Source organism: Bidens hawaiensis, unplaced genomic scaffold (assembly GCF_021521415.1).
Source record: "Bidens hawaiensis isolate Kalapana, Puna unplaced genomic scaffold, B.hawaiensis_p1.1 tig00000142_1, whole genome shotgun sequence".
Taxonomy (NCBI): domain Eukaryota; kingdom Viridiplantae; phylum Streptophyta; class Magnoliopsida; order Asterales; family Asteraceae; genus Bidens; species Bidens hawaiensis.
The window spans coordinates 3,411,320-3,424,192 of NW_027491019.1; positions in this window are offsets into that span (position 1 = coordinate 3,411,320).

Below are 12,873 nucleotides of genomic sequence, written 5' to 3' on the forward strand. Positions count from 1 at the left end.
TGGTCAATATTTGTTATGTAATCTACGAAATTTAATTAAACAAACTTAATTAGCTTAATTAATTACTCTGACACTTTCCCAAATTTAGCTTAATTACATAAATAACAATAAAAGTTCATATTTTATGTATAATAAATATACAAGCCTATGTATGGTTAATTGTGTGTAGGTGGAATGTAAGATTGTGTAGGTATAAATTTTATCTTATTATAAGGATTATTAATTTAAGTATGTACAATCAATCCGTGTAGGGAAATTTTTAGTTGTGTATGTATATGTGTTTTAAATAGAGTTCTGTTACCTATAAAATCATGTTTGACTAAAATGTAAATAATATGTAGGTTAATATAAATAATGTGCAGGTTAATATTATGATAAGTGTAGTTTAATAGTATGGACAATGTAGGTTATTATTATGATCGATATAGGTTAATAGTATGATCTGAAGTGTAGGCTAATTAATTTAATTCTTTTCCAAAAATAACAATTTGAATGTTTACCATTGTACCCTTGTAATTAATTAAAAAAAATAAAAGGAAAAATTTTGATTGGTTGAGATGATTTCTCTCACTTCTCGCAATAATCTCATTTTTCTCCTGAACTTAACCCTACACACACACACGCGCACACACACACACACACACACACACACACACATATATATTAATTTGCAACTTATTCACATATTCTAATATGTACTGTTAGCTTCTTTTGTTGTAAGTTCATCTGATTAGACCTCAGTTTCAACTTTCTCTATACCACTGCGGAATTACCTTCTCATTACGATCGCCTTTTCTCTCTATTCACCCTCATATCATCGGCCACCGGTGACATTCGATTGTTTGCGGCGACGGTATATCGTGGTGCCGGGTTCCATTTGGAAACCCTAGGAGTCGTTGTGTTGGGATCAAGATTTGACCAAGGAAGATTGGAATCTTCTCAACCTCCTCAAATAAATGGCTAAGTATGGAATACGAGCAAACTTGGCACTTCGAGCAAGCCTAGAACTTATTCAAGCAAGGTATCTTACTCTCGAGCAAAGTTGTCTTCTTGAATTCTTCTAATTGTTAGTTTGAGCAAACTACACTTCATCAAGCAAGGTTGTTCTTCAGTCGAGCAATGTTTGTTTCAGAGCAAACCCTTGACTTAACAAAGCTGAAACCAAGTAATTTGGTGGATCGATCAAGGTTCAATAAACAATGATCTAAAGCACACTTGAAGGAAGTTATGACAGAATTATTCTAAGGACTTCCACGAGCAAGATTCAACCTCGAGCAATCTATAGTGTCACCAGCACACTTAATTTGTTTAAATAAAAAGACAAAAGGTTGAAGAAATCAAGAAGAACAGGTTTGCTCGTAGGATATTATCGAGAAAAGTTTGATTTTATCATGAAGATTGAAGTCTGCTTGAAGAATATTTTTTTAGGAAAATATTCTAAGTAAAGCTTGCTCGGAGAAATGTTCCAATCACACTTATGGTTACCAGGTTTGCTCGACAAGGATGAAAGCTTACTTTAAGACCTTCTACACTTGTAATATTTTGAATATGTTTTGTAACAATCATTAGGGACTCTAGAAGGTGTCATGTGTGCATATTTAAGGAAAATTTAGGTCACATTTATGGTGACAGACCTAAGCGAATATTGAGTGATTTGGCTGTTGACAATACTTTATTAGCAAACGGAATATTTCGTACGAAAAGTAGCCTCAAACCTGACATTCCACCTATAACCCTAATAGATCTTCACTGTATTCTTAGATAATATTAATTGAAATATTTTGAGTGACTTGTGTGTGTTTGTTAGATTTGTGCTCATTTAGCAAAACTTTGAGTATCATTGATTCCCTCTTTGATGTTCATCGGGTATTCGCACTAGCATCCTTCGTAACCGTCTTGTCAACATTAGGTTGTTGGTTACAAGACTGATTAGTGATAGATAGGTTCTGACAAGTGGTATCAGAGCTTTGGTTTTGCTCTTCTGAAGATCCATTGTTGCTGATTTTTTGTTGATTTTGAAAAAGAAGATGATGACGTCAGCTGTGCACTGTTTCATTGGTCAGTGATGTTAGCAACTCTATTTTTCATTTTTCAAATCTACACTCTGTTAAGGCTTTAAAGTGTTCTACTCTTTGATCTACCTTGTTTATTGTTTATTTTGAGTCTAGATCTAGGTATTATCCATCTGTTTTCATCAGATCTAAGGATTTGATTCTTAGATTTGGTAGTTTTTCAAAATTCGTTAAGTTTTAAGTAATTTTCATTTCTAAATTTTTTCAAAAATTCCAAAAACATTTATGAAGAAATGGATGACAAAGAGGTGTCTGCTAATAAGATTCCAAGATTTTTAGGCCAGGAAAACTACATCAAGTGAAAGTCCTTTTTGAAGCTGTTGTTTGTTACAATGACACTGATATGTGGAAATCCATCAAGAATGGTCCATATGTTGCAACTGATGGTGCAAACAACAACCAAGCATTGGAGAGACAAATGAGGAAAAAGGATGATAAGGCACTGTCCATGTTGAACAGGTCTGTCATGGGAAATCTTGACAAGTGTGAATCATCACACTACAACGAAGGCTATGTTTGATGCTGTAGTTGAAATGTTTGAAGGAAATATTGAGCTGAAAGATATTAAGAAAGACAGATTGAAGCAACAACTTTATAGGTTCAAGTTTAAAGAAGGAGAGAGGTTGAAATATGTGTTGCAAAGGTTTGTTGCAATAGTCAATGAAATAAGAACCACTAACCTTGAAATCACTGATTTCATCCCAATCTGGTAAATGGTACACAACTAGCAAATTCATTAAATAGAATGCAAACTTCCCAAACTTCAAGCTAGATGATGTTATCTGTTTCCTGCAAGCAGCTGAGCATGAGATGATTGAAAATCACATGATCAAAGAAGAAAAACCAATCTTTCAAGTTGCAAATTCTCTAATTGCACCAATGTGAAACTTGTCAACAAAGAATCAACAGCAAGTTCCCATCATTGAAGAGCCAAGTGAATTTAATTCTAAGACTCCAAGAGTGTTTGTGACAAGCCAATCTGGAAGCCAAAATGGACAACAACAGTTCAATGTCTAGATGTTGGATGATGGTGATACCTCTTCAATAGCAAGTGGACATGCTCCTTATGTTCCAGTATTCATAACTCAAGGGAATGATTATCAAGCATTGTTCTCAATGTTCACTAAGTCATACAATGCATTTGTGGCCAAGAAACTAATACACACAAGTGTGGTGCAAGAAGACTTAAAACAAATTGATGCTGATGATTTAGAAGATATGGATCTTAAGTGCCAAGCTGCAATGTTGGCTTTGAGAAGCAAGAGACTGTACAACAAAATAGGAAGGACTGCATTTTTGGACCAAGTGACATAATTGGCTTTGGCAAGTCCAAAGCAATATGCTAAATCTGTTAACAACCAGGTCATTTTGCAAGAGAATGTAACCAACCAAAGCAATTCCAGGACAACAATCAACAAAGAAACCAATTCCAGTATCAAAATCAAAACAAGGTCAGTAGAGACAATTCAACAACAACTTCCCGCAACGGAATCAACAACAAATTGTCCCTCTACAACAACCTTTTCAAAGAAACCAACAAATCCCTCCAAAAGTTCCTACCAATCAAAACGAGAACAATGCCACTCAACCTAGAAACCAAGGGAATGTTGTCGTATCTCAACAACCACAAGATGGTGTGTTTGACTAAAGTAATCATGTTGAAGACATTGAGAAAGCAAATGTTGCTTTTATGGCAAAGATTGGAGATTAAGCTGAATCTTCTTTATCACAGGTACATTCAAATCTTACAACTTTTTAATTACTTGAAATGAATGATATTTTGAGAAAGGAGGTTGGTGAGTTGAAAACTGAATGTTTCAAGAAACCGAGTATAATAAATGTGTATGAGATGAGTGAAATAACATATGAAAATCAAATCAAAAGCTTCGAACAAGACTGCATGGACAGTTATGAAACTCCGTCTAGATACACTACAGAGATTGAAGGGTTAAAGAAGATGTACCTTGATGAGAATTTGAAGAATACCAACTTCAAGTTGAAGTTGAATTTCTGAAAAATCTAGTGTCCACTGGTAACATCTGTTGAAATTGAAGAAAATCAAAGACGAGGATAAATACAAGGTTGTTTCTCCACCCTTTAATGACAATTATTCATTAAAGTTGGACGCAGAGAAAACAAGAGCATATCTTGATCAATTCAAGAAAGTGTTTGAAGATAAAGAAGAATTTGTTAAGAATTATAAAATGGTTGAGGTTGATAAGGAAGGAGAATTTGTGATGAAAGTTGTTGAAACAAAAGAGAAATTGGTTGACAAATCGATTAGAATTCAAGTTTCAGTGAAATATCAGCAGTGTAGTATGTCAAGTGAAGATGATATAAGTGAATCCAGTGATCAATCCTCAAGCTGTGGTAGTTTGAAAGGAAAAGACAAGAGTAAGAAAGGGTCAAAGAACAAGATCCCTTTGCTACAAAAAATTACTCCAAAGATGAAGAAACACCATGAGCAGATGAGAAGAGAACACAAATCCTTTGATATTCATGAATCAAAAGAAAAGAAAAATAATGATAATCAGGCTGTCAAAAGTTCATCAAAGAAATCAAGAGTGAATGTCAACAAGAGAAATAAAGAAATCTTCAAAAGTGAAGATCATTTTCTGCAATCTATTTAGATGATGTGGAAAGCATGGAAGGTTATGTTAGAAGATGGCTGAGACTAAGAAGTGATAGGAATAAAAGTCCAATCAAATTGGAAAAGCTAACCTTTGTCAAAATTTCAGTGGAAAGAGAAGACATAAAAATTGAGGAATTTGTGCCATTCTTAACCAACTTTGATAGCCAACTTACTCATCAGAAGACCATTGGAGTTGAACCCCCAAGACCAAGTGAAAGATTTAAAGGGGGAAACTCAAGTGAAAACCTTATAGGACAAGTGTGGTGCAAAGTCTGTAATGTTTATGGGCATCACACTGACTCATGTCACGAAAGGTTCTCTCCTGAACCATTTCATGTTTCAGACCATACAAAGTTTGGACAAGACTTTGCATTTTACAATAAAAAAAATACAATGAGTACTTGAATAAAGGAAAGAAGAAATATGATGATCAAGTGAAGAGTGGTGAAACAGATGAAAAGAAAAGAGATTTCATTGCCAAGAAACTAAACAAAAGTGCATCCATTATGTCTCAAGAGTATGTGAAGTCTGTTGATTCTGAAAAATCAACAACATGTGAAAGAAAGAGTAAGCTAAAGAAGAAAACATTAAACAGAAAGCAATCAAATGAACTCACTGGTGATGAGAAGTTTCTCTTGAAATATGGTTATGAACCACATGGTTTTTTAATGAAGCCAAAATCTGAAGCTCCAATGACAATTGTCAAAAGGGAAACAGTCATTGACGAGTACAAAAGCATAACTCCCTATTGTGGAAACTCAATTGAAATTGGTTAGAGACTGAAGAGTCTTGTGAATTGGTTTATGAGGATCCCGAACCCATTGCAACTGATGATGATCTCACTGTTTCATTTTGAAACCTGAGTTTGTGATTCCACCTGATATGTTATAATGATGGCCCCTAGAAAGGGAAATCTGTATTAACTAAGAATGAAAGAGGTCATTTCTAGAGGTGGAACATGCTTTGTCTCAAAAGCTTCTGAAAATGAAACAAAATTGTGGCATAGAAAGTTATGTCATGTGAATCACAAGAACATGAACAAACTTGTTAAAGGTGAACATGTAATTGGGTTGCCAACAAGAGAGTTCAAGCTGGATGATAAATGTATTTCATGCCAAAAGGGAAAGCAACACAAATCATCTCACAAAACAAACTCATAAATTCAATTAAACATATACTTGAAATGCTTCATATGGATCTCGTTGGTCCTGTAAGTGTTCCAAGCTTTGGCGAAAAGAGATATTGTTTAGTGATTATAGATGATTATTCAAGATTCACATGGGTATACTTTCTGAATTCAAAAGATGAATATGCTGAAATGATTATAGGATGTGTAACCTAGATTGAGAATCAATTAGATACAAGGGTGAAGGTTATGAGAAGTGATAATGGGACTGAGTTCAAGAATGGGGCAATGACTGAATTTTGTCAAGCTAAAGGAATATTATAACAATTCAGTGCCCCTAGAACTCCAGAACAAAATAGTGTTGTAGAAAGAAGAAACAGAACACTGATTGAGGCGGCGAGAACCATGCTTGCAGATGCTTATTTGCCCGTGACATTTTCGCGATAGCTATCAATACTGCATGCTATGTTCAAAACAGAGTCCTTCTAAACAAAATACAAGACAAAACTCCCTATTAGATTTTGTACAAAAGAAAGCCCTACATCAAGTTTCTCAAGCCATTTGGTTGCAAATGCTCTTTGTTAAATATTAAAGATTATTTGAAAAAGTTTCAATCAAAATCTTTGGACTGTTTCTTTGTTGGATATTCTTCACACTCAAAGGCATACAGAGCATATGTGAAAGATCATTTGAGTGAGCTTGAATCTTCTGATATAATCTTTAATGAAACTAAATTCAATATTGTTGATGGAGCATCATGGTTGTTTGATCTAGATAAGTTGATCAAATCTTTCAAGATCTATCCTTAAGATTTTGATGAAAACTTTTATAGAACAAGTGTTCTTGAAGAAACTTTTGAAAAGAGAGTTGATTTGGACAGATTATGGTCCAAAGTTTGGTCTTGATTGAAGAAGCTACAATGAACAATGAATCACCAGATCTCAATGACTCAAATCTTGATTCAAATATAATTTCCAATCAAATCATCCAAACTTCTTTTGTAGAAAGAAATTATCCTATTGAAAACATAATTGGTGACCTGCATGAAAGAGTGGCCAGAAGAACATCTGAATCTGCAAACATTTGTTTGTACTCCTGCTTTCTATCCCAAATAGAACCTAAGAACATTGTCTAGGCTTTGAAGGACAATAGTTGGGTGGAAGCAATGCAGGAAGGGTTAGCTCAATTCAGAAATTTGCAAGTCTGGGAACTAGTTGATAAATCAAAAGGAAAATTTACAATTGGTACCAAGTGGGTTTTCATAAACAAAAAGGATGAAAGAGGGATTGAAATGAATAACAAGGCAAGATTAGTTGCACTTGAATATCTACAAGAAGAAGTAATTGATTTTGAAGAACTTTTTGCATAAGTGGCTAGGCTAGAAGCAATAAGAATCTTCTTAGCCTATGTTGCTTCAAATAATATAAGAGTGTTTCAATTAGATGTCAAATCTGCTTTCTTAAATGGGAAGATAGAAGAGGAGGTGCATGTCACTCAACCTCCAAGTTTTGAGGATCCTGATTATCCAATAGAGTATATAAACTTAACAAGGCTCTATATGGATTACATCAAGCTCCAAGAGCTTGGTACGATGAGTTGTCTAATCATTTGCTTGCACATGGTTTTCAAAGGGGAGCCATTGACAAGAACCTCTTCTACAAGAAAAGAGGAAGAGATTTGCTTCTACTTCAAGTGTATGTTGATGATATCATCTTTGAATCAACAAATGAACATATGTGTTTAGAGTTTCAAGAGGTCATGAAGTCTAAATACTATATGAGTTCTATGGGAGAGATGAATTTCTTCCTTGGATTGCAAGTTCAACAAAAGATGGATGAAATATTCATTTGTCAATCCAAGTATGTACAAGACATCTTGAACAAGTTCAAATGCCAAGAATTGAAGACTGCTTCTACTCCAATGGACACACATGAGAAGATGGTAGCTAATGAAAGGGGGAGCCTGTGGATCAACATGAATATAAATCTAAGATTGGATCACCTATGTATATGACTGCTTCAAGACCAGATATCATGTTTGTTGTGTGTTTGTGCAAGATTCCAAGCAAATCCTAAAGTAACTCATATGACTTCGGTCAAAAGAATCTTTAGATATTTGAAAGGAAAATCTGACTCGGGTATTTGGTATCTCAAGAACAATGCTTTTGATCTACTTGCTTACACATATAGTGACTATGATGGATGCAATATGAGCAGAAAGTCTACATCAGGTGGTTGTCAATTCTTGGGAGACAGGATGGTACAATGGCAATGCAAGAAACAAACAACTGTTTCAATCTCAACTGCTGAAGCTGAATGCATTGATGTTTCTTATTCATGTGCTCAAGTTCTCTGGATTCAGAATCAACTGCATGACTATGGTCTGAATTACTTGAACACTCCTATTTTCGTTGATAATACTGCTGCGCTATTCATTGTTAAGAATCCTACACAACACTCAAAGACCAAGAATATTGAAATCAGACACCATTTTATCAGAGATTGCAATGAGAAAGGACTAATAGAAATGAAAAGAGTTGACATTAGTGACAACTTGGCTAATATTTTCACCAAGCCACTAAATAAAACTAGATTCAACCTATTAAAAGCTTTAGGCATGATCAACTCTGATGAAGTCTGATTAGTGATATATGCTAAATGTGCTAACTGATTTATATATATACAATTAGAGGGGTCGGTGGTGCATTAGGTTTGTATATCACGCTTTCTTATTTGTACTTGGGTCTCTCTGTTTTGCCTTTAAAGGTTGTACCTTGGCATCATTATTTGTACCACTTTTAGTTTGTTATTGTCCTACACGTGCGTTTGTAGGTGTGTATGTTTCTGCCAGCTCAAGATTTTGGTTTTAAACGTGTCATGCTCTCTCTTACTTCTTATCTTTATTAATTGTTCACCTAGCGATCTTCTTTCGCAACACCACCGCTGGTGGCAACTATTTCTGGGATAACTCTTCTCTCTCTCTCTCTCTCAATATTATGCCAATCATAGTAAACGCCGCTCGCCGCCGACTATCTTTCTCAACGACTGCCTACCCATCAATTGAGCAAAAACAATCACACAATCCAAGTTATTGTGGCTGGGTTAGATCTGTGGTAATGGTTACCACATGATTATCAAATCTCTTATCATATATGCAACCTATAACCTAATCTCTTTTTTCTTTGTCTAAGAATGGAGTAGCCTGATCTAGGGTTTCGGTAGATTGAAAGGGAGGTGAAACTCTTGCAGCCACATGTGTGGATGGTGGCACTGAAACAGTTACATGGTGATGGTGGTTGTTCATCGACACAGGCGATAAGGTGGTGGTGCTGGCCATCGTTTTACTTAGTGGTTGTGCCTGGGAAAAGAGAAAGAGGTAGGTGGGAGAGAGGTGATGGTGGTAGACGTACCTGACAAAAGACTAGAATTTATATTTTTAATTCTGTATATATACTTTAATGATGGGATTTGTAGTAATACAGTCAAATCAAACAGCTGGTGATGTGTGGATGTATAAACTTAAAATGGTTAAATATATAAGTTACTTTCTTCATGAATAATGATTCATACATCAATACTAGAAAATGTCATATATTTATGCCTATGTTAATAAAGTTCTATGAAAAATATATGAATGTTTTTAACATTAATAGGACATTCTACTACCTCTGCATAGGGGGTTCATAAATAAGATGATCAACAACATTTTTTTATAAATGCTATTACAATAGGAGTTCGCGACTTGCTTATATTAGTCACTTTACAATAACAATAGGAGTTTGCCACGAGTTTTGTTATTCCTTTTAACACGTTCATTTTCAGCCCATCAGCCCCCGCGTTATTCCTTTTAACACGTTCATTTGCAGCCCGTCAGCCCCCGCAACGCGGGGGTCCAAAAACTAGTTATCTATATAAAGGTCTTGAGTGATTACTTGTGATTTGAGTCTGGATGTGTGAATCTGTTATGATTGATATGTGCTTAAATGAACATGTTTGACTTAAGTATCTATGATGCTTAGGTATGTTTCTGTGTTTGATCATGATAGTTTGATAAGTGTAAGTATATATGCTTTCAAATGTTTATCTCCATGCTTATCTTATATCTTGATCATGAATTGGTAGTTTGAAATGATTATGTGCTTAGGATAGGATAGACTATGCATGATTTATCTTGATTAGAACTTTATGTTAGTCTGATTGTGTTAATGCATACCTTCCATTTCTGATTAGGTTTAATTGTTTGCTCATGTCAAAACTTTGCTTTGGTAATAAAACTTTTGTGCTAAAATTAATATTTTCAAAGAAGTTTTCAAAGTAAAACATTTTTGACAAACTGAGCAAGTTAATGGTGAGAGATATGGTAAGACTATTCAGTTCAAACTTTAAAGAAGCTTAAAAAATTTTCAATGAAAATTGATCTAACCTTATGGCAAATGATAGTAGATTGATTATTTATACCAATCATATGGATTTAATAGGCTGAAAAGACTATTAGTGCAATCATTGATATGTATGGTAGCTTTTCATGATGTGAAAAAACTGAGGTGATATATACCAATTGAATATGCTAAACTTAATATGGAGATACATTGTTGAAATATGCATGTTTCAAGATAAATCTCTCCAAATGATTGATAGAAAAGTAACTACCCAGTAATACACAAGCTTGTTGGTATTTGGTTACTCAAAATGGATCAGTATATATATATATATATATATATATATATATATATATATATATATATATATATATATATATGACAAAGAACAAATTTGAGCAAAAAGATTATACTAGAACTACGGAGGTGGGGCATCAATGTAAGTCCTAAACACCTTGAATGTAAGGCATGTAAGTCCGTATTGCGTGACATGTAAGTCCAATGTTCAACCTCAAAGTTTGAAAAGTTTTGAAAAGTTGAATTTATTAAGGATTTTATACATGTTCTGTCATAAAAGATATTTTGACCAAATATCAAGGGGTTGAAGTCAATTTGGGGTGATATGGAGAAAGCCAAATAAGCATTGAGTAGACATATGGAACATCATAGTGCAATAAGTGTTATCCATTTATGTATTATGCAACTAATTGAATCTTAAGCATATCACCAAAGTAATGAAATTTATGCTAAGTAAGTACCTGCTATTAACCTGCATGATGTGTCACAATAATGCTGAGAATGAAGTATTGGAAGGAAACTAAATCAGTATAATCCCACGTTGAGATCTTTTCATGAAAGAGAAAAGGATTTGAAATGATTAAACTGAAATTTGATCTCATTATGCACCATTTGCTCTTAAACTTTTCTTCCAAAAGGAAATACTTTTTAATTTTAAGTTTAAGACAAAAAGTGTTGCATTTTTACCATGAATATGTCTGAATATGTACTTTCGAGTAAACTTTGATGTTATGGACTTTTGAGTAAACTAAGTTGTTTTATTTGAAGTTCAACTCATTCGAGCATACTTGATGAATTTCTAATATGAATATGTCTAACTATGTTTTGAATATGTGTTTCGAGTAAACTTATGTCTTTAATTGAAATTTGTCTATTTCAAGCATACTTTATGACTTTTGATTGAAATTGATCAAACTGAATATTTTTCGAGTAAACTTGACTATCTACTTGTTGTTTAGCTCTACCGAGTTAACCTGGTTAAACTTTGTTTGTCGAGAAAACTTAATGCTTCAAGCATACTTGTATATTTTATTTAATATTTCAAGTGTTCTTCAAGCATACTTGCACATTTAAAGTGTTTCCGAGCAAACTTTGTTTCTCGAGCACCCTTTATTACTTGTTAACATTAAAAGTATTCCCAAGCATACTTTATGTTTTTGTAATATTTTCAAGTAAACCTTGTTTTTCGAGTATACTTGATAGTATATCATTGAACAATGTTAAACTCTTTGATTGTCTAAATAGAATCGAGTAAACTTTGTGTTGGTAAGGTAATCGAGTAAGGTTTGACATTTAGAAATATTTCTAAGCTGCTATTTTGGGATGTTTATTGATCTCGAGTAAAGTTGTCTATTTGACCAAATATATTTGATTACAAGGGTTTTGGTTAATTTCTCGAGCAATCTAGTATATTCGAGTAAACTTCTTTCATTTTATTTACTTAGGGGCTGTTTGACAAGTGCTGAATCATTAAGTGCTGAATGATTAAGAGATCTGAATGATTAAGAGGCTCTGAGCTGGTAAGTGCTGAACCAGTAAGTGTTGTTTGGTTGGACGTCTGAATGGCTATGCAGAATGACTATTATACCCCTCTGAACTATTTCGTGCAAAATGAACTATCATATTTTTTTTGTTTCTATTTTCATTGAAACTCAATATACAAAACCCAATATATGCAAATATATATACCTAAAAATAAAATTAATATATAAAAATGTTTCAAATATACAAAAAAAAATCACAGTACCACAAATATATATGTTTAAAAATGAAAGTTATATACAACAACTAAACCAACGTCTTCATTCCGAACCAATGTCTTCAACTCTTCATACATGCCGCCCGAACCGAGGTCTTCACCCGAACCGTAGAAATTTCCTAACAAAACACAGTTACATTAATAAATGGGTTCAACCCGTGAAACCGTCCCGCGAAACCCATGAACCCCATCCGTGAAACCGTCCCGCGAAACATAGTTACATTAATAAAATGAAGCTTAAAAACTATATCAAAAACCCGCAAACCCGTGATATAATGTTCCCACCCCGTGTAGAGCCGGAACCGGCCCTTTATTAACGGTCCGATTTACAGGTACGACATTTGCCCTTTTAAGTTTCCGGTCCAGTCCGCTTATATATATGCATTATTATATATTTTTAATACAACATACACATTTATATACATATATTTACACTACATACTCGTATATAAGCGAGTTTTTAGTTGGCCCGTTAGATATAAATAAACATTGAATGGTTGAATTTGAGCTAACCTTGAGACGCTTTTACAGAGTTCAAGTCCGGGCCTCAAACATCAATGTACATAGTAGAGCTACAAAGATCTAGTAGGGAAAATAAATAACACTTTC